The 26,980-nt window shown below is 47.6% G+C and overlaps 1 long non-coding RNA gene across 6 annotated transcripts; it reads left to right on the forward strand.

Moving 5' to 3' along the window:
* Window positions 1-1,721: 1,721 nt before the first annotated feature.
* Window positions 1,722-25,961, forward strand: Gm20190. Of its 6 annotated transcripts, none has more exons than XR_001785367.1 (3): window positions 1,722-1,944; window positions 10,388-11,345; window positions 11,802-15,301. It is a non-coding gene; the product is annotated as a predicted gene, 20190 (long non-coding RNA). The 6 variants fall into 6 exon arrangements; XR_003956519.1 differs by lacking the exon at window positions 1,722-1,944 and adding an exon at window positions 25,095-25,961 and having other exon boundaries at window positions 10,011-11,345; window positions 11,802-18,618; XR_003956520.1 differs by lacking the exon at window positions 1,722-1,944 and adding an exon at window positions 23,914-24,965 and having other exon boundaries at window positions 10,011-11,345; window positions 11,802-18,618.
* Window positions 25,962-26,980: the final 1,019 nt, after the last annotated feature.

The raw sequence follows: 26,980 nt of genomic DNA on the forward strand, positions 1-26,980 counted from the left end.
CCCGGAGCTGCTCATCCCCCAGGCAAGATATCTAAACTCACCTGCCCATGTCACTCTCACCCTGAGCCCGCCCTCCTGGTGCCTACCTGAGAACCCACAGCCCCCATTCCTCCCCTGCTCACTCAGCTCAGTTGGCCACATCCACCTTCAGGAAAGCTTTGTGCCACCCCAGGACCTTCACATCTGGTTTTCCAGGCTGGATCATTCTTTGCTCCATCCTTGTATGCAAATCACACAGTGCTCTAAGGTAAACCACTCAGGGCTTAAGATGGACATTTAAAGATGCATTCTGATATGTGTCGTTATGTGACATTGCTGTGTGAGCAGACTCACACCAAGAGTCTTCCTACTTCACACGTCAATGCAGTGTGTGTCCAGATTGCACACGCGGTGAAGTCTTTTGTTCCTAGGGCCCTGAGAACAAAACACCGGGAGATGGGATGAGACACTAGAGCAAACGAAGCCATCATGAGACATGGTAAACACAAGCTGTCTGAGGATGCTGCCTGCAAAACCACATGTTGTTTATTGTTTAGTGTTGCATGTGATCTATGTGTGTATGTTGGTGTTTATTTTTGGTTGCAGATACACATGTATGTGGAGGCCGGAGAACAACCTTGGGTGTAGTTCCTCACGAGTCATTTGCTGGTGGTGTTGTTATTGTTGATATTGTTGATATTATAAGTTTGTTTTGTTCTGATTTGTGTATGTACAATATATATGTGCATATGTGCGTATGTGTGTGCATATATACATTTATCTGTATGAATGTAAGCATGCACATATATGGCAGTCACAGGACACTCTTGGCTATTGGTCCTCATCTTCTATCTGATTTAGGGTCTGTGTGGTTTTTCTGCTGCGTGTGCCAGTCTAGCTGGTTTCCTGTCTTAACCTCAAATCTTTCTACAGGAGCACCTGATTACAGGTGTTCACACTACATGTTGGGCTTCTATCTTAGTTCTGCTGATTGGAACATAGGGCCCCCAAACTGCACAAAAAGAATTTTACCCGGTGAACTATGTCCCTTAGCCCCCACCCTGGGTTTTTGGTTTTTGGATATGGTTGGTTGGTTGGTTGTCTTTTGGTTGGTTGGTTTTTTGGTTGGTTGGTTGGTTGGTTGGTTTTTTGGTTAGTTGGTTGGTTGGTTGGTTTTTTGGTTGGTTGATTGGTTGGTTGGTTGGTTGGTTGGTTGGTTGGTTGGTTTTGCTTTTGCTTTTGCTTTGAGACTGGATCTTTTGATGGGACCTGGAGCTAGACTATTAGGCCAGGCTGATTGGCCATCAAGCCTCAGGGACCTGCCTGTCTCCACCTCCCCGGTGCTGGAACCACAATCATGGACCAACCCTGGGGTTTTCACACGGGTTCTGGGCATCCAACTCAGGTCCTCACAGTTGTGTGGCAAGCACTTTACCTACTACACCATCTCCCCACCCCAGCAAACTATTTTTTTTAACCAGTAGAATGATCCTATTCTTCAGTTAATGTCAAAGTGTAGTACATGAAAACGGGTGCCAGAGAGCTGGCTTGCATGACTCGGGGCAACAGCATCATATCTGAAAGGAATCTCAGTGAGGGTCCAGTATTGATGGTGTGGCAGAAGCCAGAGACTCAGAGCAGACCAATGACTCATTGCAAGAAAGAATGTGTGGACAAAAGGGTATACTGTGGGACACAACAAAGCTTCCATAGTGAGATTTGTGGGGTGGGGGGGAGGGGGTGTTTACAAGGGTAGAGGTTGGACATGGAAGGACTGGGAAATGAGTTGAATTGGGGTGCATGATATGAAGTTCACAAAGACTCAATAACAAATTACGTCTAAAAAGACCCAGTCACGTGATCATTTAGCATCATCATGTATTGTGCCCTAGGCACAGCAGGCCGTACTTTGCTCTCGCACTGTTACGAGCTCAGGAGGTTTCACACCAGTATCCCTATGGACACGTGAGTAATGCATCATGGTCCAGCCTGACAGCAAGCATCTAGCAACAAGGCCGTCTCAGCTCCATCATAGTCTTATGGGACTTCTGCTCTGTACAGTGTGTTGTTACCCGAGGTGTTATTGGCTGGTTGGGAGTCCCAGGGCCAATGACAAGCCTGGGGCCAAGTGGTTTCTCTGATTCTTGGATATCCAGGTGCCATTGGGAGTTGTGGAAGAGCCAAGAACAGAGTTGGGGGGCCTGAGGGCTGGAGACAGCATCTAGCCTGGGGCCTGGGGGAAGGGGAGTTCCCTGTCTTGTCCCAGCAGTGATTGTCCTTAGCTTGTGTGGCTGGGAGTACAGAGAGGCCTTCTACAGGAGAATTAAGCTGTGGCTCTGTAGTCCAATGCCTTTTCTGTGGCTCTCCATGACAGATCCTGATGAAAGAGACAGTCCGTAGTTCTAAAATGTTTATTGGCTGTTCATGGTGGAAAATGGATGCATACTGTACCGTACTCAATTCTCAGGGTGGACCTGAGATTAAATACCTTTTGCAGGGAGCAATGTCTGAGAAGGGAAGCTTATTGGCTAAGCCCTCTGGTCCTCTAGGTACTTCACTAGCATGGTGAACTCTGTTCTGGGCCTGCATGGTCACAGGTCCCGTTTCCTTATGTGAGGAGTGTTGGCACGTGTTCCATGCCAGGAATCTGGCTAGGAATGGAGAGTCACCTAAGCCTCAGGTATGTGCCCAAGTCTCCCGGTCTCAACCTGCTCTACCTTACCAAGCTTCCTGGCATGGTTTTACTGCCCAACATTGTGACAAAGTTTTTACACAGTCAAAAAGGAAAGCTGGTTCATTTTTGTGCATTAACCAGAACCAAATGTGTGCTGTGGTGCTTTGAAAGAAACCGTCCCCCTAGGCCCATAGGGAATGGCACTATTAGGAGGTGTGGCTTTGTTGGAGGAGGTGTATCACTAGGGGGTAGGCTTTGAGGTCTCAGCCGCTCCAGGCTTGCCAGTGTGTCACTGTCTCTTCCTGCTGCTTACATATCCAGATGTAGAACTCTCAGCTTCCTCTCTGTGCCACCACTCTTCCACCATGATGATAATGGACTAAACCTCTAAAACTGTAAGCCAGCCCCAATTAAATGTTTTCCTTTATAAGAGTTGCCATGGTTATGGTGTCTTTTCACAGCCATGAAACCCTAACTTAAAAGTGTGTTGCTTATCCTTTGTTAATCTCTAAGTTTTTGGAGTTATTTCTCACTGGGAGGACGCATTAATACGATAACATTATAACTGGTTTCCCTCAAGATGCACTGATTCTGTAATGTGTTTCAGAACTTCATTCCTCTTGATGAACCAAAAAAAATATTCCATCTCTTTTTGTGTATCCACTCACCCCTTGATGGGAAATGAAGTTGTTTGCACAGTTTGCCATTGTGAATAACTGTTTGCATTGTATCATGCAGTGTTCACATGCATACTCCTCTGAGGACATGTTTTCATTTCTCACTGGCGTCACACCTAAGACTAGAATTGCTGGGTTAGGTGGTAAGCCACCACATGACTTTTTAGGAACTTGCTGGGAGCCTCCCAGCCTGGAATGGGTTGAACTGAGACATGGAGTAGGCCTCTGGTGTGACTTTAAAGACTGATGGTCTCTGGATGTTCTAGCTCTCTACCTATACTGAATGATGATGATAACTTCTAAAAAGCCCTAGAAAGTTTCTTGCTAATTCTGAGGGTTAGCACCTGTGGCCTAACAGCAGGAGAGGATTAAGAAGTGTGGCCTTTGTTCTATCTCAGCAGGAACTGCATGACTCTAACCTTCAGCCTGCTAGTTGAAGCTCCTGGTAGAAAAGGGGACACTTTGAAAAGTGAATTTAGCATTCATTTCTAAGTTATAAAAAGTTTCCTATGAAAGCTCTCTAAGAAAAAGGGGAAAAGCAGAAAGATCACTATCTCTTCAAGCCCAAATCAGATATGTAATTTGCAGAATTTTTTATATGTTGTAGAAGGTCTTTTTAATTAATATACTTTTATAGCAATTCTAGATTTACAGAAAAAAAATGATGTGGCTTTCCACTTTCTTGGTAACACGTAAGAAGCATGAATGCTTTCCCCTTGATGTAGGCAAATGGCTCTCTCTAGTTTTTCATCTTCTATTGGGGCTTCTAGTGTCATAGCTGTGAGTCCATTGCCAAGCCCGATGGACAAAGCCTGTGTGTTCTTCTAAGGGTTTTGCTTTCTTTGTTGTCAGTTGCCTTTTTAAGCCAGAACCTCACTGTGCAGCCCAGGCTAGCTTTGAACCTGTGATCCTTCTGCCTCTCCCCCCCTGAGCCAAGCAATTATCAGTGTGAACCATCAGGCTCGATGTTCCTAAGACTTCCATAATGGCTCTTACACTTAGATTCTGGTCCACGTAGAATCAACTTTTGAATACAGTCTAAGGTGTGACCCAGATGTAGGTACCTACCTCTTCATAAATACATTCATTATAGCTATTCTTTCTCTGTGCTGGGGGATGGCTCTGTGGGCAATACACTCACTGTCCTAGCAAAAGGACCTGAGTTAGAATCCTCACAACTCATGTTAAAAAACAAAAAAGTAGGTTCAATAGCAGGCATTTATAATCCCAGCACTCCTGCTGTGAGGTGGAAGCTCAAGGGCCAGCCCTCCCCATAGACGCATCGGAGAAGCACTGTCTCAAGTAAGGTAGGAGGCGGGGACGGATGCCCCAGGTTGCCCTCTGCCCCCACATGCTTGGAGTGGCATGTGTGCATCTGTGCTCACAAATACGAACTTACACACACAGAATTATTTTTTAAAATCTCTTTTCTGCTTAGCTGTAAGCTCCACTGGGGAGAGGAATTCTTCTCTGCTTTGTTCACTGGCGTATCCGTCTTCAGCACCGAAGCCTGCCTGGCATTTATCAGGCCCACAGAATTTACTGAATAAATGAATGATAATTAGCTGCACAAATGTTATTTACCCTCGTCATTACTTTACATCTTCAACTCATATGCTCGTCAGACTTCGTAGCTTGACTTTCCTAGGGCTGAGCAGTCTCTCAGAGGCTTCCTCGCCTTCACTCTCCCTGGCTCCATCATCCCCAGTGCTGGGCGGGGGGGGGGGGGGGGGGGGGTGCTCAGCCATTGCTCTCCTACTCATCGCCTCTTCTCAACCTCCCCTTCTCTTTCTGGAAGTTTCCTGGCTCCTGGGTTACTCTAGGGATCTCCAACCCTTGAGAGGAAACAGCCTCCCCCACCTAGGGGTCTGGAATGTCTCCTAGATGCTGCCCTTTCTTGGGGAATTCCCCTCAAGTTTGCTTCCGGGCCTCCCTGGAGAACTCCATACAGCAGATCAGCCTGATGGGATGGTAAGCCTTTTAAAATAGAACCTGAGCAGGCAGAGGTGCTAGCTCAGCTGATAAGGCACTTGCAAGCTTGAAGACCTGAGTTCCATTCCCAGAATCCACATCAATAATAATAATAATAATAATAATAATAATAATAACCAAGTTGGATGTGGAGGTATCTAATGGTAATCTCAGCCCTGGGGAGATGAAGCCAAGACATCCCTGGGATTTGTTGGCTAGACAATCTAGCCTACTGATCTAGCTTCACACCAATGAGAGAAATTGCCTCCAAAAACGAGGGGGTTCACACGAGAGGATCAAAACTTGAAGCTGTCCTTTCATCATCACATGCACAAATACTCATGTGGACATGTATCTACATGTACATGTGCACCCTTATACACATGTGTAAGCAAGTACACATACAGGCATGCACGCACACATGTGCACGTGCACACACAGCAGAACTAGGGAGGTGACCCAGCAGGGAAGAGCGTTTGTCATGCAAGCATGAGGACTTGAGTTCAAATCTCCAGAAATAATGTAAAAAGTCAGGTGTGGTTTCGAGTGTACCTTTAATTCTCTGGTGCTGGTGGGAAGTAGGAGACAAGAGGATCGTTGGAGTTTGCTGGCTGCCAGCCTTGCTCCAGGTTCAGTGAGAGACTCTCTAAGGAGACTAACGTAGAGAGCAATGGAGCTGGACACTGGGTATGCTCCTCTGGCATCTGCCCATACAAATCAGTACCCACCACACACACACACACACACACACACACACACACACACACACACACACACACACACTGTTGATACACATGCACACACACGTGCAGAAGTCAGAAAACAACTTTGTAATCTCAGTTCACTCCTTCCATCTTTACATGGGTTCAAGGGACTGAATTTAGTCTGCCTGGCTTATGTGGCAAGAATTTTACCTGCAGAGTTATCTCCATCCACACTCTCCAAAAATTCTCTAACTGGTATCTGAGTCCCAAAAGTCATATTCAAACTACCCAGGGGACTGAAACTTGTGACCGCACAATGACCAGAGCCCAGCTCTTTACACTGCTAGGTTGCCAGTTAAATCCTAGCAGGCTTGAGGGACCCAGCCTGGACCCCACCCTCATAATCAACAGCCTGTAAATCCTGGAGTCATGTGACTTGAAGTACTGGTCAAAGGAATGGGCCAAGGGCCAGATCCCTGGTCCTGGATGGAGACATGACAACCTGAAGAGCCCAGGTCATTAGTATCTAGAACTCCTAACTAAATCTTACAGGATTACTGGCAAGTGGGGAGAGGTGGAAGGGGGGGGGATGTGGGAGGGGGCATGGACAGACAGAAGGACTTTACATCTTTACGTACCATCACTTCACATGTCCAGATAGGCCTGTCAGTCACCTGAACACAAAGCCCTTCGGCTAAAGCTGCTTGTTCTAGAGACTACAAAAACAGTGTGGGGGTGGGGGCTCAAATGTAGAGGGGTTCCCTGATCCCTTTGCCTCTGCCCGCCCTCACCCATGACAGTGTGCTCAGCTCTGTTGTAGAATAAGCCCCACCCACCTTCGATGACTGACAATCTCTGGAATAAGTTCCGCCCACCTTCAGTGACACTGCTCTCTTTGTGTCCAGTCTGATTTTTTTTCAGTGGTGAGGCTAAAGTGAAACCCAGTGACAAACGTTTTGTTTGCACAAGGACTCTACTGTCCCCTTTGGGAAGCCTTCCCACCTCTCCAGTCTACTCCCTAACCAAACCAGATATAACTTTCATATCAGTTATGTATGATAATGTGCCAGGCCCATACAGTTTCCCCTAATCTTCACTAGTTTCCAGGCTTGGGGGCAGGGGCACAGTGAAGTTCCTCCAGGTCCCCCCCGGACAGTCAGAATTCAAGCCTCAGGTTTCTAACAGTAATGCCTTGCAACTCCTTCGTGTGAGATTTCTGTTGGGAATTTTCCGTATGGGAAAGCACAGTTAGTCAAAGCCAAGATTCCCCCTCATCCCAACAGTGGCAGTTTTTACACAGGGATCTCTGCACCTCTTTCTGCTGAAACTCAGACCTGAGTGAGTCTAGTACCAGGGTACCAACTTCTGAGTTTCTGTCCTCACCAGCCTCACCTTTTCTTCCACTTCTCCCAAGCAAGCGCACCCCACCCCACCCCACCCCACCCCCACTATGCATTTCTTCTATCACCCAAGCCAAGCCCCAGCCTCCGTCCTTCCTTCCTTCCTATCCACCTCTTCATGTCCAAGTTAGCACTCACATCAAAGGACTCTTGTGGCTTCCCTTACTGGGCAGAGCAGAAATAACTCCTAGCAACTTAAAAGCTCAGAACCCGAAGCCATAGTTCATTATTTCAAACTAGCATGTCCTGAATGTCCTTTCAAAGGGCTCTCATTTCTCACTTCTGCATCTTTCCTTGAGCCCTAATGTTTTGTGTGTGTGTGTGTGTGTGTGTGTGTGTGTGTGTGTAAGGGGCTCTCTCCTGATAACCCCATTCATGAATATCCTCAGAGTGGGATGTACTTCTGAGGCACCTTGAGAACCCTCCCCGCCAGCCCCTCCCCACAATCTCAGAGCTCCTCAGAAAGCCTGCTGTGACTCTCAACAGCTGGCCATGTAACAGAGACGGATGTGTCCCTCAGGACACACTAAAAGCAGCTCACATCAGTTAATTGTTCCTTCTCGCTGCTTTTTCCAAGGTAAGGACTGAGCTGGTGAAAGGGAGAAGACATAATATACTTATTATGTCCTTTTAAAAAGAAAAAGAAATCCAAATTTAAATACGATCAGAAGCAGCAACCTGAATCAGGCAGGAAGGGAGAGGGAGTGTCCTCCATTGGTTCCTGCTTATGATTCCATCATTCGGGTTAAGGGAGGGAGGGACTGTGCAAGGGGGTGGCACAGAAGGACCCTCACTCTTGAGGCAGGCAAAGTGTCCCTTTTTCTGTTCAGCTTATTTGCATACTCATTTGAATCTGTGTAGATTTTTCTCTTGGTCAGATTGCATTTAGTTCTCCTTCAGCTGGCCTATGGTGCCCTATTTATTCCTCTGAATTATCTTGTCTGGTCTAATCCACCCCATACCCTTTATCACTGTTGATTTGGCTCCCTTTATAATCCTCAATGAGAGGAATTAGCATGTGCGGGAGTCGGTGCTGGGGGGTAGGGAAGCAATTAGTAGTCAAGACTGCAGTGCAAACAGATAAAAAGGAACATGGGCTCTACAGGGCCAGCTCAGGATCCCTGTGACAGACAGAGAGCTCTCTCTGAGGAGTGCCCAGGGCTACTGGATTATGTTTTCTTGTGGAGTGTTTGTTATGGATCATAATGGTCTATTTTTTGCTATTTTTCCTCAACACACATGCTCTAAAAGAAAACATGGAGGAAGCCTACACCCACAGCCTTCAATTTACATTTCCTTCCTCAGAGTGTACGATTCTCTAGACAGTGTCAGACAAACAAACACACACACACATACATACTACACACCACAGACACACACAAACACAAATACACCACACACACATACACACCACACTGAAACACACACACCACTGACACACACAAACACAAATATACCACACATAACACACACACACAAACACACAGGAACACATCACACACAAACACACAGACACACACCACTGACACACACACCACACACACCACACACACCACCACCACCACCCCCACACACACACACACACCACTGATGTGTCATTCCAGGCCTGTCTGAGCACTGGCACCTACTTATCTCTTCTAATTCCAGAAACAGGTTTATCCTCACAACTTCACAGTTCCACAGACCATTTCCTTTCCCTCTTAGACACAGAGCTGGACTACATTTCCCAAATACCCTTACTCCTAATTAGATGAAGCATGTTCCTAAATTCTGCCAAGTGAATTGCAGGCCACATTCTGGCCTGAGTCATAAAACTAGAAAAATCTCAATCTTTTCTCTCGTTTTTAGCTAAGTGCGAGGGATTCTGGGGAACCGAGAAGGAGGGATCCTGAGTCTCAGAGTCACGGTGGGAAGGAAGAGCATAGATTAGCAGAGCTACCTCATCTGCCACAGTCGTGTCAGACTGTTATATGGGCAAGATTAAAAAAGCCTAAAACTTGGTTATAGCTCATAGTGATGGCTACAGCGCCCCCTTTCATAATTACAATCAAGACTCAGAGAATTGTACTAACTTCCCCAAGGTCGGTTGAAGTGGCAGAGGTTGGGGTCACAGAGGATCTTTGGATGCAAACCCTCCCTTCTGTCACCATGCCACAGCTGCTTCATAACCACTTCCGCCGCTGCCTTCAAAGCAGCCAAGAATCTGCTGAGACAAGCGATTGCTTCACAGAAGGGCCTTTCCAGCTCGTTGGTGCTGTCCTAATTAGGACTTTAATGAAGATAGCTCTGGGGAAAAGAAGCCTAAAGCAGGGAGGTAATCAAGGCCAGACCCTGATGTGATTTGGGAATTGATGCTGCAAAGTCACCTTTGAGGACCTCAAATCAGCCTTAGTCAGTGGGAGGCGCCAGTGAGCATAGAGAACAAGCACACACACATCCATTAGGAAAAAGCCCAACACTTAGAGGCCCTAGAAGGGAGGAAGTCACGCGTGTTGGCTTTCTGATATTATAACAAATACCTCGGGTAATTTGAGTGATAGACAGAAAAGGTATAACTGGGCTCAGTGTTTTAGAATTTCTAGTCTGTGATCAACTGTATCACGCAGGAGTTCATGGCGGAGCCAGACCACTCAGCTCTTCGGAATCCAGGAAGTAGCAAGGAAGCAGAAAAGAGGGGGAGGGGAGCTAAGGGTCCTACACTGTCCATGGAGGCATGTCTCCAGAGACCCAAAGACTTCCTGATAGGCCAGCTCTTAAAGGGACCACCTTGCAGTGACATCACCTTTGAGGGTTTCCAAGACACTCTCAAAGCTTTTGGGAAGCCGCCATACTGGAGTCAGGTGTCATGTTTCTACGGTCTCAGTTTGACCTTCCTTGTCTGTGCCTCACAGTCCCCTCTGTCCCCCATATTACATTGCTGTCACATGGCACTGCTGTTGCTCTTGCTTGCTTGCCAGCGTGTGTTTTTTTACTTCTTTCCAGTGAGCACATGACAGACACAGCAGGAGCTCAATAGAGACTTGAACGCAATGCTTGAATAAGCAGAATCCTAAAGGGAAATCGCTAGATGCTACAGTGAGCTGAATATCAAAGATGTCCTCATCTTAATCTAGGTTATAGGGGAAATAAAATTAGAACTGCGACTACGCTGAAGACAGGAGATGATAACGAATAGCCCAGATGGTCCCTGTGGGATCACATGGAGGTTTAGAAGACGGAAGGAGGAGGCCGAATGGTGTCAGAGCGGTGGAACCGGAGAGGAACCTGGCAAGCTTTAGGAACAGGAGGCAGACTCTGGAAGCTGTGCTTGCTCTTAAACCTCTCTGCCCGTTCTCCAGCTCCTTGGAAAGCCAGAGTTCAAGATTTGTTCTGACTCAGCTCTGTCTTCCCCCAAGACCTGATACAGCTCTCACATATAGATGTGCAGAGAGGGAGCAGCAGATGCTGGCTTTGAAGCCTAGTTGAGGCAAGAGGATCGCCATGAGTTCAAGGCCAACCTCAGCTATAGCAAAACCTCTGTCTCCAGAAACAACACAACCACCCTGGATTGCTTTTCTATTGCTGGTGTTACAAATTCCCTCAGATAGTGGCCTGAGACAAGTATCTTACTTTACAGCTAAATTTACTGATATCGTCTTGAAGTTGGGAGGCTCAGAAGCCTAAAATGGGTCCCTCTAAACTAAATCCAAAGACTTCCTTTCAGAAAACTCTAAGGAAGAGTTCACTTCGTCGTTCCTCCCTTTTCCAGCTTCTAGAGAAGGCACGGTGGGAACACTGAGGCTTCAACAGTCCTGTGCCTCTAGACCAGGAAGTGTCTGTCTATCTGTCCTTATTCAGTTCCACCCAACTCCTGCTGTGTTTGGAAGTCTTCTCACACACTTCCAGCTCCATCCCTGATTCCTGAGGATCAACACCATCATTCAACTCTGCTCTGGCAAGAGTGAGATAAGAGAGGGGGGAGGGAGGCAGGAGGAAGAGACAGAGAAAGGGGAGAGGAAGAGAGGGGAGGGGAGGGAAAGAGAGGAGGGGAGGGGAAGGAAAGGAAGGGAAGGGAGGGGAAGGGAAGGGGGAAAGGAAGAAAGGAAGGGGAGGAAGGGGAGGGAAAGGAAGAGAGGAGGGGAGGGGAAGGGAAGGTGGAAAGGTAGAAAGGAAAGAAGGGAGGGAGGGAGGAAGGGAGGGAGGGAGGGAGGGAGGGAGGGAGGGAGGGAGGGAGGGAGGGAGGGAGGGAGGGAGGGAGGAATTAGCACTGGAGGTGGGAAAGGAAGGCATAAACTTCAGAAGGAAGCAGGGCTGCCTTTGTGTAGCCTTGGTGTATCTAGGCCATGTCTCCAGCAACTGTGAAGTCTCAGGTGACAGTAAGTGGTCCTTTTCCTCTTCTCTCTGGACCCTGCTGCAGGAGGAGAGACAGTGTCTGCTGGCCTGGGATGTGACTCAAGGGAGCAACCCTTGCCTAGCATGTCTGAGGAGGCATGCCATCCACCCACCTCTCACAAGGAGTCAGAGGACCTCCAAAGAAAGACTGTATTTACAAGGTCCAGACAGGAAGGACAACACCCAGCCTCCCTGACCCCCCCCTCCCTGTCACCAGAGCCACACCTGTGGGCAGTGTATTTGTCTTGGTCCTTAGTTTTCTCTGACTCATGAGTCTAACTGAGCTTTCTCTGTCTTTTAACCCATCTTTTCCGCAGCTATAGCTTTAGAGGTGACCTGCAAATCCAGCTAGGTCCTGTCCGTAATCCCAACCCCGGAGCATGTGAACAGACTAAAACCCCTGATGAAGTAACACTGGATGTGAACGCCTCGTTCTCCAAAGGTTTCTTTCTAAAATCTGGGAAATTCTCTCTCCGTCCCTTCTCCTTCTCTCAGTCTCTCTCTGTGTGTCTGACTCTGTCTCTCTGTGTGCCTCTGTCCTTACTTCTCTGTCTCCCCACCCTCGCCTGCTCAGCTTGTTTGAGGGAAAGAAACCACACAATGGAGGCTTTCCACACTCTACTCGAAAGAGGCCAGAGGTAGAAGCAGATTCTTGCTGCAGCTCTGGTGCCAACAGCTGGCTTGGCAGAAATGTTCACAGCCAGGTTTTCAGGTTCCAGTAACCACTATGAAAAGGCTCTTGCAAACATCTCCTTCTGAGGCCTCCAGCCAAAAAGAGTGGGGACCTTTGATCCTGTCCGGAGCCAAAAGGACAGGAGGATGGAAAGGAGACAGGCCAGGGTGCTGGCTAGGACTTCAGCCGGCTGTGTTTGTCCAGAGTCTCTGCACTGAGCAACTTGCCAGGCCGTCCTGGGCCAGTGCCATGGTGAGCTGGGTTTCAGAGCAGTTGCCTGCACATTGGACCACACTGTTGTCAGGGAAGGGTTGGGCTGCTCGAAGAAGCCCAGTGAGAGGCTGGCACCCTCTTCAGGAGCCCCTGCTCTTCTCATAAGAACGTCTTACCTTGACTTTTGGATGGAAGCTTCCCCAGATGGATGGGAGTTTGTTTTCCTCTCTCCAAACTCCTCTATTCATAAACACGATGTTTGAGGGAAATCAAGACACCAAGAGGTCTGCTGTGGTGGCCACAGAGTCTCACTCAGAGAGCAGTAGATGATGGGTAGCTTTGTCCAAACTGCTTCCCTCACAGGCTCTGGATAGAACCCAGTCGCACTTCTCCCTTTCCCATCCCCCAACTCTCTCCTCTCCTCCCTTGGCCTCAGAGTTCACACTGGTGCAGGTAAGTGGACAAGAGGCCTTCGCTGTTTAGGGATGTTTCTCATACAGGGCATTCAGGACCCCTCCCTGTTCACAGAGGGCTGAAGGGAGGCCTGTTTTCTTCACTAAATTGTCTCAAGATGAGGGCCCACACTTGTGGCTCGCTGGAGACGATGCCCTGGATGCAAACCCACCCACCACACACACACACACACATTGCTCCATCCTGACAGATGCAGATGTGGAGTCCGTCTGATCTGATTATCCCACTGACCTGTGTTCAGCAACACCTGCTCCTCAGGAGTGGAGCTAATCCTGTGTACGCAGGCCCTCCCTGACATCTGGGGATGGACAGAAGCCAAGAAAACCACGGGCACACTGATAGAGCCATCGAAGCTCTCTGTCAGGGGAAGAGTGGTGACCAGCAAGGACAACAGCCTCTTCCCTGGCTCTTTCACAGCTGACCCTGTCCCAACAGCCAAGCTTGGCTGCAGACATTTGTACCATGAACAGGTCCCAGCCACTGCCAGAGCTTCCTCAAGGTGTCTCAGGACTGAAGGATCCTACTGCAATGCTAACTGGTACAGGCATTCTGCTGTTTCCAGACACACAGACTCTCCCTGGCACCATTGGGTCCCACATGGCTCCACCTGTAGTCACCCACACTTCTGTTCTCCATCCCACGCCAGCTTGATACTGGTCAGCGTGGTCTTGAAGCCACTGTTTCTTTGTCCCTCTCTGCTAACTTCTTCTGTTGCCTATGCCATACCAGACAGCTCAGGAGCAAAGTGACCTTCTTCAGGCTAGACCTGCCAGTCCCCCATCCTCAGAGCAATAGCCTAGCGAATGGCCAGAATACCACCCTCTTCTCTGGCCCTGAGGGAGTCTCTGCCCCTGACTGTGCGAGAGAGATGAGATTAGGAAGGCAGAGCTAAGAAGAGAGGCGCACATGGATCAACAGCTTCTGTATCCCCAACTCAGGACCAGCTGCCTGGGACAAGCAGCAGGCAGGGACATGTGACTAGTGTTTACACTAGCGAGGGACACAGGATCAGTGCCTGTACCGCCCTGCACCAGCCTGCTGCATCTGCCCTGTGCTGCACAGCCTGACACCTTCCCTGAGTTTGCACCAGCCAGGGACACCTGGTCTATACCTATGCCAATCTGAGACATTTGTCCTGTGCCTGCATCAGCTTGTGACACTTGCTCTATTTCTGTGCCAGCCTATGACTCTAACCTGCACCTACCCAAGCCTGTGACACCTGCTATGTGCCTATACCAGCTTGTGCCCTGAACCTTGCCAGCCTGTAATACCTGACCTATAACTGCAATAGCCTGTGACAGCTGCTCCATACCTCTTTTAGACTGAGATACCTGCTCTGTCCCCCTGCCACAGCCTGCGGCACTATCCTGCACCAGCCCCATCCTGACATCTGCTCTGTACCTGTGGCAGTCTGTGATACCAGCCCTGTGTCTGCAACACCATGGAACAGTTACCAACAGCTTCGACATCTTCTGCTGTATGAATGCCAGCAGTGACACTTCCTGGGCTCCTGTCCCAGCCTGTGATGCCTGCCGTGTGCCTATCATAGCCCGTGACACTTTCAGTTCACCTGCACTCTCCAGGAATTCCTGCCCTGTGCTTGGTCCATACCATAGCACCTGTCCTGTGTGTGTCCCAGCCTGTGACACTGACAGTGTACCTTTGTCTGGATGTGACATCTGCAACAGCCAGTGTTACCAATGGTGAGATAAACCTGCACCTACCTGGTGCTCTGGTCCTCTGGAGGATGCATTCTGGAAGGGAGGGGAGGCAAGAAGGCAGGCATGGGGTGTAGGCAGAATTGGATCCCAAAGACTCACTCTGACACTGGAGTGTTTGGGGGCTATGTTTTGTTGCCAGTGTCAAAGTGGATTCCTAGACCCACTCCTATACATGGGTAGCTGGTGTGTCTGTGGTACTCCACTCCACTCCACTCCATCTTTAGCAAAGGCCCCCTGCTTGGTGTGAAGGTTCTAAAGATTAAGAAATTTCTAGGCTTTGCTCTAGAGACAGTCCCCATGTTTAGAACTGCTTAAATCAGCAAGAGCCACCATACCCTGTTGCAGGGTGTGAGACACCCAGACCCACCAGCCACAGCCTATTTACCCTGACAAGAAGAGTGTTAAACATTTTCCAAAAGCACTAAAAAAGCTTGTTTTTTAAAAGGAGGGGGACTGCATAGATGGTTCATTGAGTAGAGTGATTGACATACAAGTGTGAGGACCAGAGTTCGCATCCCCAACACCAAGTAAATGCTGGTAATCCCAGCACTTAGGAAGACCTGCAGGAGATTCCTGAAGCAAGCCTGACGAGCTATGCTAGTCATATCTGTGCATTCCGGCTTCAAGTAAGAGATGCTGCCTCAGTATATAAGGTGAAAAGCAATGAAGGAAGACACCCAGTGCCAACCTTGAGCCTTCTCTCTCTCTCTCTCTCTCTCTCTCTCTCTCACACACACACACACACACACACACACACACGCACACGCACACGCACACACACATGTGCACATATGCCTACACACACCGATATGAACATAAACACACACATCTCACTTATACACATACACACCCAAAAAAGTATAAAAAAAACACAATATTTTTTTATGCTTGCTCTAAATTAACTTCAGGTTAGCATACAAAGACTGGGTTTCATTGTGGCTTTTTCAGACATGTGTGTCACTATACTTCATTCTTGTTGTGTCTCCTCTTCTGTCTCTGTCCTCTGAGGGTCCCCACCCCCCTTTTGCAGCTGGCTCCTTTCTCACCTAGTTAGTTCTCCCTTCTCTTCCACTCCCTGTCATGCCATTTTCCACCTCCTTGAATCTCTCCTCCTCCCCTCCTCCTCCCCTCCTCTTCCTCCTCCTCCTCTCTCCTGATCTCTTTTGATTTGTTAAGTGAATGAAGAACCCAGAATAATAAATCAGGGAGTCGGGCTGTAGGTTTCCTCAAGGTCAAGGGTGGCTTTCCTGCCAGGTTCTGAATGATGCTGGAGTGAACTGTCAGGGCTCTGAAAGCTCCTGACGTCATCAGTTACTCCTTAAGCATTTCTAATGGTAATTATGACAGTCACTTATGCGGAACTGAATACGCTGTTTATTACATCACAGATATTAAATTTATGCTGGACACGGTAACTCATACCTGTGATTTCAACACTCGGGCAGCTGAGACAGGAGGGCTGAGAGTTCAAGGCCAGCCTTGGATACACAGCAAGACCTTGTCTCAAAAAATACAATGTTAAAATTAGTAACTTCACAAAACTGTAGTTTATAGCATTTAAAAATCTGGGAAATGTCCACAAACATTGCTGTGTGTGTTTAAATAATGTAGTATTCAGATTTGTTTGAGAAGTCAATAGCTCCAAGCAGAATGAATGACAGGTGGAAAATTCCAATTTGAGCATGTAGTTTGCTTTCAAAAATCTGTTACTTTTGGGAACATCATTCATAAGAATTTGTGTGGTTTTCTATGAAACACTGTAAACTCAAATGTGGAAATTTTCTCTGCCTAAGCCCTACTGAGAATTTTCTTTGCAAGAGTCACTCTGGTGGGGAGGGGGGCAGATGACCGACTGCACACATTTACATCATGGGAATGATGCATAGACATAAGGAGATCAGCTGACAGCAGCCATCCTAGTTGCTCCTGTCCTGGATTCTGAAAATATCGACCTTAATTTTGGAGTGTATCTGTTTCCTGCTCCCAGGTGCCACTCTACACACGGATTTCCTTCAAAACTTCAATGTATCTTTACACAAGTGAACTATTTTTTTTTAAGAATTATTTATTATTATATTTAAGTACACCGTTGCTATCTTCAGATGCACCAGAAGAGGGTGTCAGATCTCATGCTGGGTGGTTGTGAGCCATCATGTGGTTGCTGGGATTTGAACTCAGGACCTCTGGGAGAGCAGTCAGTGCTCTTACCCGCTGAGCCATCTCGCCAGCCCACAAGTGATCTTTTAACTCTTGAAGAAACAGAGCAAATCTTTTTCCTGTTTTCTCAACTCTTCTCAACTGATTTTTTTTCTTGGACTTTGGGACTGAGAAAAACAGGAATTTCCTGTGCTTTCTGGGAAGGAATTTTCCAATGGGAAGATTACCGAAGACAAGACTAATCAAGCCCAGAGAGGTATACCGGGTAGGCTCTGGAAGGGGAGAAGCAGCCGTGATACCGTAAGAACAGCAGGATTGGGCCCCAGGTTCCAGCTCCTGCGGAAATGGGAAAACTTGAGCCCGACTCCTTCAATTGAACCTCGGACAGAAATGTACCAAAAGCAGGACCAATAACTCATTTAAGAGGTTAATGAAAAACTTTTAAAAGTGGAAGAAAAGCCTGACATACTGTACTCTTAGCGTTCTGGAAGCAGAGGCAAGAGGATTCGTACGAATTTGAAGCCAGCCTCATCTACATACCACGTTCCCGAGAGTCAGGGTTACATAGCATAAAAAAAAAAAAAAAAAAAAAAAAAAAGAGAGAGAAGAGTTGACATGGTGCACCTGTGATCCTACCCCGGCAGCTTAAAAGCCCAAGACAGAATAATCACAAGGTCAAGGTCTGATGGGCTACAAAGCAAATAAGTTTGAACTGTAAAGAGATGAGCCTGCTACCTGTATCTTTTAAGATTGTTGTTCCTTGGAGATGTTGGGCGGGGCTTCACCGGGGGAACCCACGAAGGATTCAATCAGGGACAACATCTGAAGACCCAGAAGTGAAACAGGATGAGAAGAAAATGGGCTCAATTAAAATAATTTCAAAAGAAAAAAAGAAAAAGAAAATGGGCATTTCAAGACAATTCCGGAATGTCTCTGATGCGTTGTCTTGAAGGGCATGACATCGCTACAGTTGCAGAAGCCCAAGGGGAAACTCCAGGATTCTTTCTCTGTTAGGGTTTTGAGATCCTTTTACTTCCGGGTCAGCAAATGGTTAGCCTGTCATGTTTGCTGTTGGTGACAAGGTAGAGCTCCAGCATCCCCACAACTCAGGAAGAGAAGAATCTGTAAATGATTAATTCAGGCGGACTGAAGTCAGCCGCTGAGATCTCATCTCCTGACAAATGAGGTTAGAAGTAGACCGCAGCCGCAGAAGTGGGGCCCTCTGAAGAAACTCTGGAGTGCCAAGGGAGAGAAGCAAGTCACCACCCTGCCCTACAGATCAGAGCTGCAGAGGGAAGCCAGAGCCTATGAAGCCCGTTGTCACACTAGCTATGCCCATGGAAGAACTGCACATTTCCTCTCACCAGTAACGGACACCAACAGGTTCAGATGCTGTTTCCATAACACAGCCCATCGGGAAGAAACGTTCGTAGACAGCTTCCTAAAAGCTGTGGGTTGTACTGAACCCTATATACTGTAGGGGGAGGAAGCCGATTGCTGGGCAAAGGATAAAGATGAGACTTCTGGGTCCCAAGAAGAAAGGAAATGCAGGAAAAGAGAAAGCTTTTTACAGCCATGCATCAGGAGGAGAAGAAAGCAGTCATGTAAGGCCTTGGGGCACCTAGAACCTGTAGCCTCCGCAGCAGAACGCGTGTGCGCACGCGCGGGGCGAGGGTGGGGGGGCAGTGAAGAAGTTGGCAGGAGCTATCAGTGAGTGCATGCCCATGAGGGGGCAGGTAGGCTCCAGAGATTATGACATTTTTCTCTATTGCTTTCCACGTTATTTATTGAGACAGATTCTCTCACTGAATCTGAAGCTCTCCATTTTGACTAGGATGGTGTCTCTCTTCCCCTAAGCCCTGGGGTTATAAGCGTGCATGCCATTCCGAACTTTTTTACATGAGCTCTGGCGATCCAAACACAGTTCTTATGAGCCATCTCCTCAGTCCCAACTTATTAATGTTTCTGTTAGTCTTTGTACTTTTGTACTATAGATTTTGATCATGTTTCTGCTTGCCCGGCTCCTACCAGATCCTACCCTATATGGCCCTAACCATTCAACTTTGTGTTCTTTCTCTCTCTTAAAAAAACAAACAAACATACAAACAAAATACCTACCAAAACAAAAAACAAAAAATGACATCTGATTGTGTTGGCCAAATACAATGGAGCCTGCCCTACGATATACCTACCTCCCCATTGTCAGTCCACTGAAGAGAACGGATGTTCCCCATCCCAAAGCTACCAGTTGTGAATAGACGAAGCGTAACTTTGTGCCCACTTCCCCTACTCTGTGCTGGGATGTCATCTGGCTCAAGTTGGTGCAGGTCTTGAACATCTCTGTGGGTTCATGTGTGCGTCTGCTCTGTTATGTCTAGGAAATTCTGTTTCCTTGAAGTCTTCCACCACTGCTGTCTCTTGCAGTCTTTCACCCTCCTCTCTCTGAGCAGTAAAGAGGGATGCCATCCCACTTGGGGCAGAGCACTCCAATGTCTTCTTTTCTCTGCTTGCTCTCTACTTGTGGGTCTCTGTGTTAATTGCCATCTTCTTCGAGAAGAAAGGCATCCTGAGCACATATTGCAGGCAGATCATTATTATGGCTTTCAGGCCAATTTACTTAAAATTGTGAATTATTTCTAAAATTTTCCATCTAATGCTTTTGAACCATTTGACTTGAAGAAACCAAATAGGTTGAACAAAACCACAGAGAAGGAATGGCTACCTACATAGATGGGGTAATTTGTGTTTGAATTTGTTAAAATCCTTTTATTTTGAAACAATTTCGGGCATAGGGAAAAGTCACAAAGAGAGCAAAAAGAATTCTTGTACAGCCTTTACCATCCATCCACGCTGTCTTATTACCTTTGTCTTCCTCACCATCCTTAGCTCTATCTACCTACCAGTCTAGCTATGGTCTGTCCCCACAGATAAAAACCTCAGAGATTATGTACCACCCCCCAGTACAGTCAGTGAATACTTCATAAAATCAAGGATTCTGTCTTTTATAGGCAAGGGCCGCATTCAGACCAGGAAGTGTATAGACACAGCACTACCATCTAAACAACAAGCCCCATTCAAAGGCCACCAGTCACCCACTGCTGTTCTAGGCAAAGGGAGAACGCCCTTAGTCTAGGGTCTTACCTAGGGCCACTGGGGGCATTATGGTGTCTTTAGTCTATTTTAAGACGGACAGTTCCCCAGTCTTTGTGGGGTTTGGGAGTTCTTGCTTTGTCTTGTCTTGTCTTGTCTTGTCTTGTCTTGTCTTGTCTTGTCTTGTCTTGTCTTGAGTCATGGTCTTATCATGTCACACCGACATATAGCACCAACTGGCCTCCAACTCAATCCTTCAGCCTCTTGAGTGTGGGATTCAGAGCAGACTACCTTAGACAACACCCTCAATTGTGGTTTAATTAATATTTTCTCAAGATTCCAGGATGAGGCTCTGTTTTCTGGGTTCCTGCTGCTGAGAAGGTGTATGATATCTACCTGTCCAACAACTAGTTGTATGAGCACTGGCTACTTAGTCAAGGTTTGCCAGGTTTCTCTGTATTTCCCATCTGATGTTAATGTGTATCTTCTGGGAAGTTACTTTTTCATCATATGGTATCCTGTTTCTTAGCACTCACTAGTTTTTGCCCATTGATAATGATTCTTGCCTGAGACAATTTCAACCTCTGTGAAAGGCTCACTCCCTTCACACCCGTGCATCAATCCAAAACGACTTTGTGGGTTTTCACTTTATTCTGTGGTGCCGTCTATTGTGAAATGGACTTTAATGTTTGATTGGCTCTAGTGCTCAAACTGTCCTTGACATTGCCAGTGGGGACTCCTTCAGTCTGGCCCCTGTGATTTGTGACCTCTCATCCTTCCTTGAGCAACTTGTTACCTGCATCACAGGAATGTGTCCCAGCACCAGCCAGAAGTTAGCAATATCCCCCAAGGAGCACTAACTCCACAGTTAGAAACTATATCTAACTACAGTCCACACTTGTAATTCTAGTACTCGGGAGGCTCAAGCAAGATCAGTAGTTTAAGGCCAACCTTGGCTATATAACAAGTTTAAGGCCAGCCTAGACTACTACATGAGCCTTAGTTTCCATCCCAGAAAGCCACCTAAGGGTGGAAGGAGAGAACCATCGCCCAGAGTTGTCTTCTGGCCACCATACACGTATTGTGCGTGCATGTGTGCATACATGGCATAAACACACACACACACACACACACACACACACACACACATGCACACAGACACACACAGACCCATAAACACTAGTAAAGTTAAACAAACAACAATAAATTAGAAAATTGAGATTCACTTTTTGTTATCCATTTGAGGGTTTTGACTCTGACTTTATGTAATTTAATTTTGGAAATTTAATTTTGAAGCATTGCTCTAAATGTCAAAGCTACATGACAACGTATAGTTAGGAGAGTGTCGCCTCTGGGCACATATTCCTTCCATCCTCTTTCACACCCGAGTCCTTTACACTGTATTTCCGGCCATCAGCCATTACCACCATATTGTTGGGGATTAGTTCTAATGCTTGGTCTTAATTTGGCTCCCAAAAGCTGTGCTTCCAGATGCTAAGGGTCCCTGCCCCCAGCTGGCTCTGATTGGTAATAAAGAATTGCCATACAGTCAATGGCTAGGCAAGGAGACAGATGGGACTTTTAGATTGCAAGGACAAGGGACCAAGGAGGAAGAACAGACATAATCACCATAATGGAGTAAGAACAGATTTAAAGGCCTGCTGACATGTAAGATTCAGAGAAAGTGGCCCTAAGGGCCATCCCTCTGGTTGGGTCTGGGGTAGCAGAGATGAAATATAGATTTTAAAAGATGTTAACTCAGGAATACCAGAGGGGAGTATGTGCCAGCCCAAGGGAAGTTTAGAAGTGCCCAGCCATTGAGAAGGTCAAGGCATAACAGAATTAGCTGGTGTGTCTTTCATTCATGAATCCAGAGCTCTTGGGTGGGTGCAGCACACACATGACCCACTGGGAACCAAAGCAGATTAACTAATTCACTTCTACACTATATTTCGTTACTTTCTCCTTTAGCTTTACTTAGTTGGGTTTTTTCCCCCTCCCTGTTCTTTTATACAAGATCTTGTTGCATAGCTCAAACTGGCTTCAAACTCACAATCCTTCTGCCTCACCCTTTCAGGTGCCGGATTACAGTTAGGAGAGCCTCCACATCCAGCTTTAGGCTTTTGTTTTGTTTTGTTTTTCTTGTGTAGAAATGAACATTACATGTATGCATTCCCTTTATTTATCAAAAGATAGCTGCAAGACACAACTTTCACCTTCTCCTCCTCCTCCTCCTCCTCTTCCTCCTCTTCCTCCTCCTCCTCCTACTCTTCTTCTCCTTCTTCTTCTCTAAACAAAACACACTGCTTTTCCCTTTCTATCAGACACAAATGTCGCTTGCTGGCTATTACGGCTGTACAGGCAGCCCTGTGTGTATGTTTCTGACTGACTGATCTAATGCTAAGGCACCAAGTTCACCTCCATATTTTTCACTTAGAATCAATACTCAAAGGATTGCTTTGTGCATGGGTGTTTTTATTTTTTTCTTTTCCATTTGTTTGTTTTCACATCTCATGTCTGTCTGCTGTATCTAGTGCAGTGTGCGTGGTGTGTGTGTGTGTGTGTGTGTATGGTGTGTGTCTGTGTGTGTGTGGTGTGTGTCTCTGTGTGTGTGTGTGCGTGGTGTGTGTGTGTGTGTGTGTGTATGGTGTGTGTCTGTGTGTGTGTGGTGTGTGTCTCTGTGTGTGTGTGTGTGGTGTGTGTGTATGGTATGTGTGTGGGGGGGTGTGTCTGTGTATGTGTGTGTGTGGTGTGTGTGCATATGTGTGGGGGGGTGGTGTGTGTGTGTGTGTGTGTGTGTGTGTATGTGTGTAGGGTGTGTGTGTGTGTGTGTGTGGTGTGTGTGTGTGTGTATGGTGTGTGTGTGTATGGTGTGTGTGTGTATGGTGTGTGTGTGTGTATGGTGTGTGTGTGTGGTGTGTGTGTGTGTATGGTGTGTGTGTGTGGTGTGTGTGTGTGTGTGTGTATGGTGTGTGTGTGTGTGTGTGTGTGTGTGTGTGTGTGTGTGCACGAGTGCACGCATGTATGGATGGGATCAGTTCTCTCCTTCCACTGCACACCTTCCTGGAATCACACTCAGGTTGCCAGGCATAACAGTAAATAGCTTTACCCTCTGAACTATCCTGGCAGCCCATTTTCTTAATTTTGGAGATAAATTTCTAGAGGTGGAATTCCTGGCACATTGAGAAAACACACATAACACTATTTTTAGATAGTGCGAATTAGCCCACCAGGGAGCTGGCATGAGCTTGCATCCCTGACAGGGATGTGTGAAATGACCTGTTTCCCACCTCCCTGCCCAAGAATGTGCTGTGTAGTATTTGTCATTCACCAAGTTGACTGGAAAGTTACCTTTGGGCACCTCCAGTTGGTTCCCCACTGGGAATGAAGTCAAATGTTTTTTTCCATGCATCTGAGGATACTATATCATTGGCCATTCTGCAGCAGACCCCAGGAACCTACAGCCCACACACAGGATCCTCCCCACTCTCCCACCTATGTGACCACTCCACCATAGGAGAGGGTGGCCATCCAAAGGCACCTGCAGGAAGAATGAGGTGTTGGGCTTTGAGAATGTCACTTGTATGTCTGCTGCCTCTTTCGAGACCGTCCAGACAGGGAGGGAATTGAGGCCACCTGGGTAGCTGTGGAGCTTCTGGGATGAAGAGGATCCAGCCTCTCACGTGGCCCAGCCCCAGACAGTCTGGAGGAGGTGTGGGGCAGTGGTGATAGTAGCTGTCAGGAATGAAGGCTAAACAGCGTTGGCGGAAATCAGAGATAAACTTTCCTCCTGTGTGCTGTCTCCACAGCACAGCCAGATGATGCTGGTTATTTCGAGAAGTTTCCCAGAATGGAGCTTGATGCATATCACGATCTTCCAAGGCAAGCTGGGGACGAGGCTTCTGAGTTTCCACTGTTCTTCCCAGCAGACACCCTGACATGTGCCCAAGCCTCCCCTCCGTGAAGCATGCTGACGTCACAAACACTCACCTGCCACTCACCCTCTCCCTGTCTGGGCAGCCGTGTGTCTAGTTGCTGTTTCCGCTGTAGGAACTACCTCCTGCACACACCAAATCCAAGTTCTGTGGGGCTCACTGGCTATTGGTGGCCCCGTTTTTCCTATGTGCTGTATGGTCTATATTTGTTGGGTACTATTCTCTAACACAACCCTCTAGGGAGCTGAGCAGTCCATCCTCATCTCCAGACACCATTCGGTTGTGTGGATTTTCTCTGGATGGGAGAGACAAAGGCAGGGTGTTGACAAGTCCTCCCTGTAGCACCACAGGAAGGTCAGACTTAAATTGCAGGGTTCCCCAGTACACACCCAGAGAAGAAAGAGAAGCAAAGAGTAGAGTTAGCCCGCCCTGTTGTATGTACAAACTCGTCATCTGTAGCTACAATGCCTCACAGCGATCAAAGGCCAGCTCTGCACTCAGCTGGAAATCATGGCTACATACGGCCCCCACTTCCCTCTGCCAAGTGCCTGCCTTTGAACTTCTCCACCCTTGAGTCCACAAACCCTTCAGGGCCATTCTTCCTTATTGTTCCCTTGGTCTTCAAAAGGTGGTGGGGGGGGGGGAATAGATCAGAACCACACAGAAACCTCAGCCCATTTACCTCGCCCTTCTGAGCGGTACCCTTCCCCATCACTGTCTGTTGGGCTTTACTGCAGAACTGAGGAGTCCTCGCTTCCCATATACATAGCACGGGACCTTGAGCAACTTTCATAACCTCTTCAAGTCTGATTTCTATGTCCCTGAAATGGGTTTAGAAGTAATGTGGCTGGAATTGAGGGCTCTGTTCCTTGAGTGTTCTATGCTAGATACAAGGAAGTTATATGATGGGTCTCAGTCAGCTTGGTGTACCCACTTCGTCTTCTAACTAGGAGAGAGAGAGGAGGGAGGGAGGGAGGGAGGGAGGGAGGGAGGGAGGGAGGGAGGGAGGGAGGGAGGGAGGGAGGGAGAAACTGATCCTTCTTTTTCTCCTGCAGCCTCTCCACCCTGCTCAGTTCCTCTTTCCTTCTTTTGGCCACAGCAAGCAACTGGAAACCTCACAGTCTGGACCATCTGCTCTCTGGACCTGGACACCTTGCAGTCTGTCTGTCCTATCTGTCCTCTGGGCCCTACCTTTGCTGCTGGCCTTCTTTCCTCTCCTCTTTCACACCTAGCACCAAGCCTCTCCCAGCACTAAGCCTGCCTTGGCCAGGTGATTTTTCTCTTTCCCTTCTTCCCATCCCTGATACCAGCACTCACTCACAACACAACTGTGTAGCCTAGCCAGCAATCCTGGCCACACACTACATACACACACACACACACACACACACACACACACACACACACACACACACATGCTGCTGCTGCTGCTACCCTCTTAAGGAATCCATCCAGTGTAGGTCATGGGGAACTACCTCTGGGTTCTAGGATGCCATCCTGCTGCCCCAAGCTCCCTTCTCCCACAGACCATAGTAAGATGTACCTACCACAGTCAGGCTCAAAGAGCACCTGCAGCAGCCTGGCTTCCAGGAAGCCCGTCCGTCTCTCAGGGTTACCTACTGCACCTGCAGAGCAGAGCACTCTGTCCCAACGTCATCTCCATTCCTAGGCACTTAACTGACTGTTCAGGTCGCCCTTCTGTTTCACCTGTATCTTCACAGAATAGCTACCACCTTCCTCTAGATGCTGCCCCAAGGATACCCTCAAGGGAGCTGCCCTGTCTCTCTTTCACCCATCAGCAGTCCCTCTGTGCTCTGTCCAGCCATAACTGGTACTAAGAACATTCTGTCTAACACTTTGTGTTCCTTTGTATTCTCTGTCTCTCTATCTGTGTCTCTGTCGTTCTGTCTTTTTCTGTGTCTCTCTGTCGGTCTTTTTCTGTGTCTCTGTCTGTTTCTTTCTGTCTGTCTCTGTCTCTCTGTCTGTTTTTCTCTGTGTCTCTGTGTCTGTCTCTGTCTCTCTTTCTCTGCCATTTCTACTATTTTTAAATATAGCTGTCAAGGAGTTGTATTGCTCTGAAGAGACACTGACCGTGGCTACTCTTATAAAGGAAAACATTTAATTGATCTGGCTTACAGTTTCAGCGATTTAGGCCATTATCATTGTGGCAGGAAGCATGGCAGTGTGCAAGCAGACATGGTGCTAGAGGAGCTGAGAGTTCTACATCCAATCAGCAGGCAGCAGGAAGAAACTAAGACACACTTCCTCACCAAGGCCACGCCTCCTGATCGTGCCACTCCCTGTGGGCCTATGGGAGATATTTTTATTCAAGCTGCCACAATATCCAAACAAATATCACAATATTTGAAGATAAAAAATCCCTAACCCAAAGCTTAACTGCAGCATCCCTTTCAGCCATCAGTCAGTGGCTCCCCTCCTTCAGAATCCAGTCCCTAACATACATACGGATCTAATTCTCAGACAACAGGGTGATGCCACACAGTAGTTAGGATCCTGTGCCCTGATTCCAGACAGTTACTCTGCTGTGGATCTGGGGGAAACTATTTCCTTGTGCTTCAGTTCCTTCATAAGTGGAGTAGTTGACAGTAAAATCTTCTAGGTCATGTGCAGTCTGATTTCAGTCATGTGGCAGATGCTCAACAACTCTTGGCTATCATAACTTATGATGACCTTTTAGACAAACTCAATGACTTATTTTCAATATTCCCTCAGCTTCTATATGACATATTGGGACAGTGAGCCTTACCTCAGCTGGATTCCTTGACATATTTATCTGGAACTCTCCTCCCTCTCCCCCTCCCTCTCCCCCTCCCCCTCCCCCTCCCCCTCCCCCTCCCCCTCTCCCTCTCCCTCTCCCCCTCCCCCTCCCCCTCCCCCCTTCCCCTCCCCCTCCCCCTCTCTCCCTCTCTCTCTCTCTCTT

The sequence above is a fragment of the Mus musculus genome, chromosome 6 (genome assembly GCF_000001635.26).
Source record: "Mus musculus strain C57BL/6J chromosome 6, GRCm38.p6 C57BL/6J".
Lineage (NCBI taxonomy): Eukaryota > Metazoa > Chordata > Mammalia > Rodentia > Muridae > Mus > Mus musculus.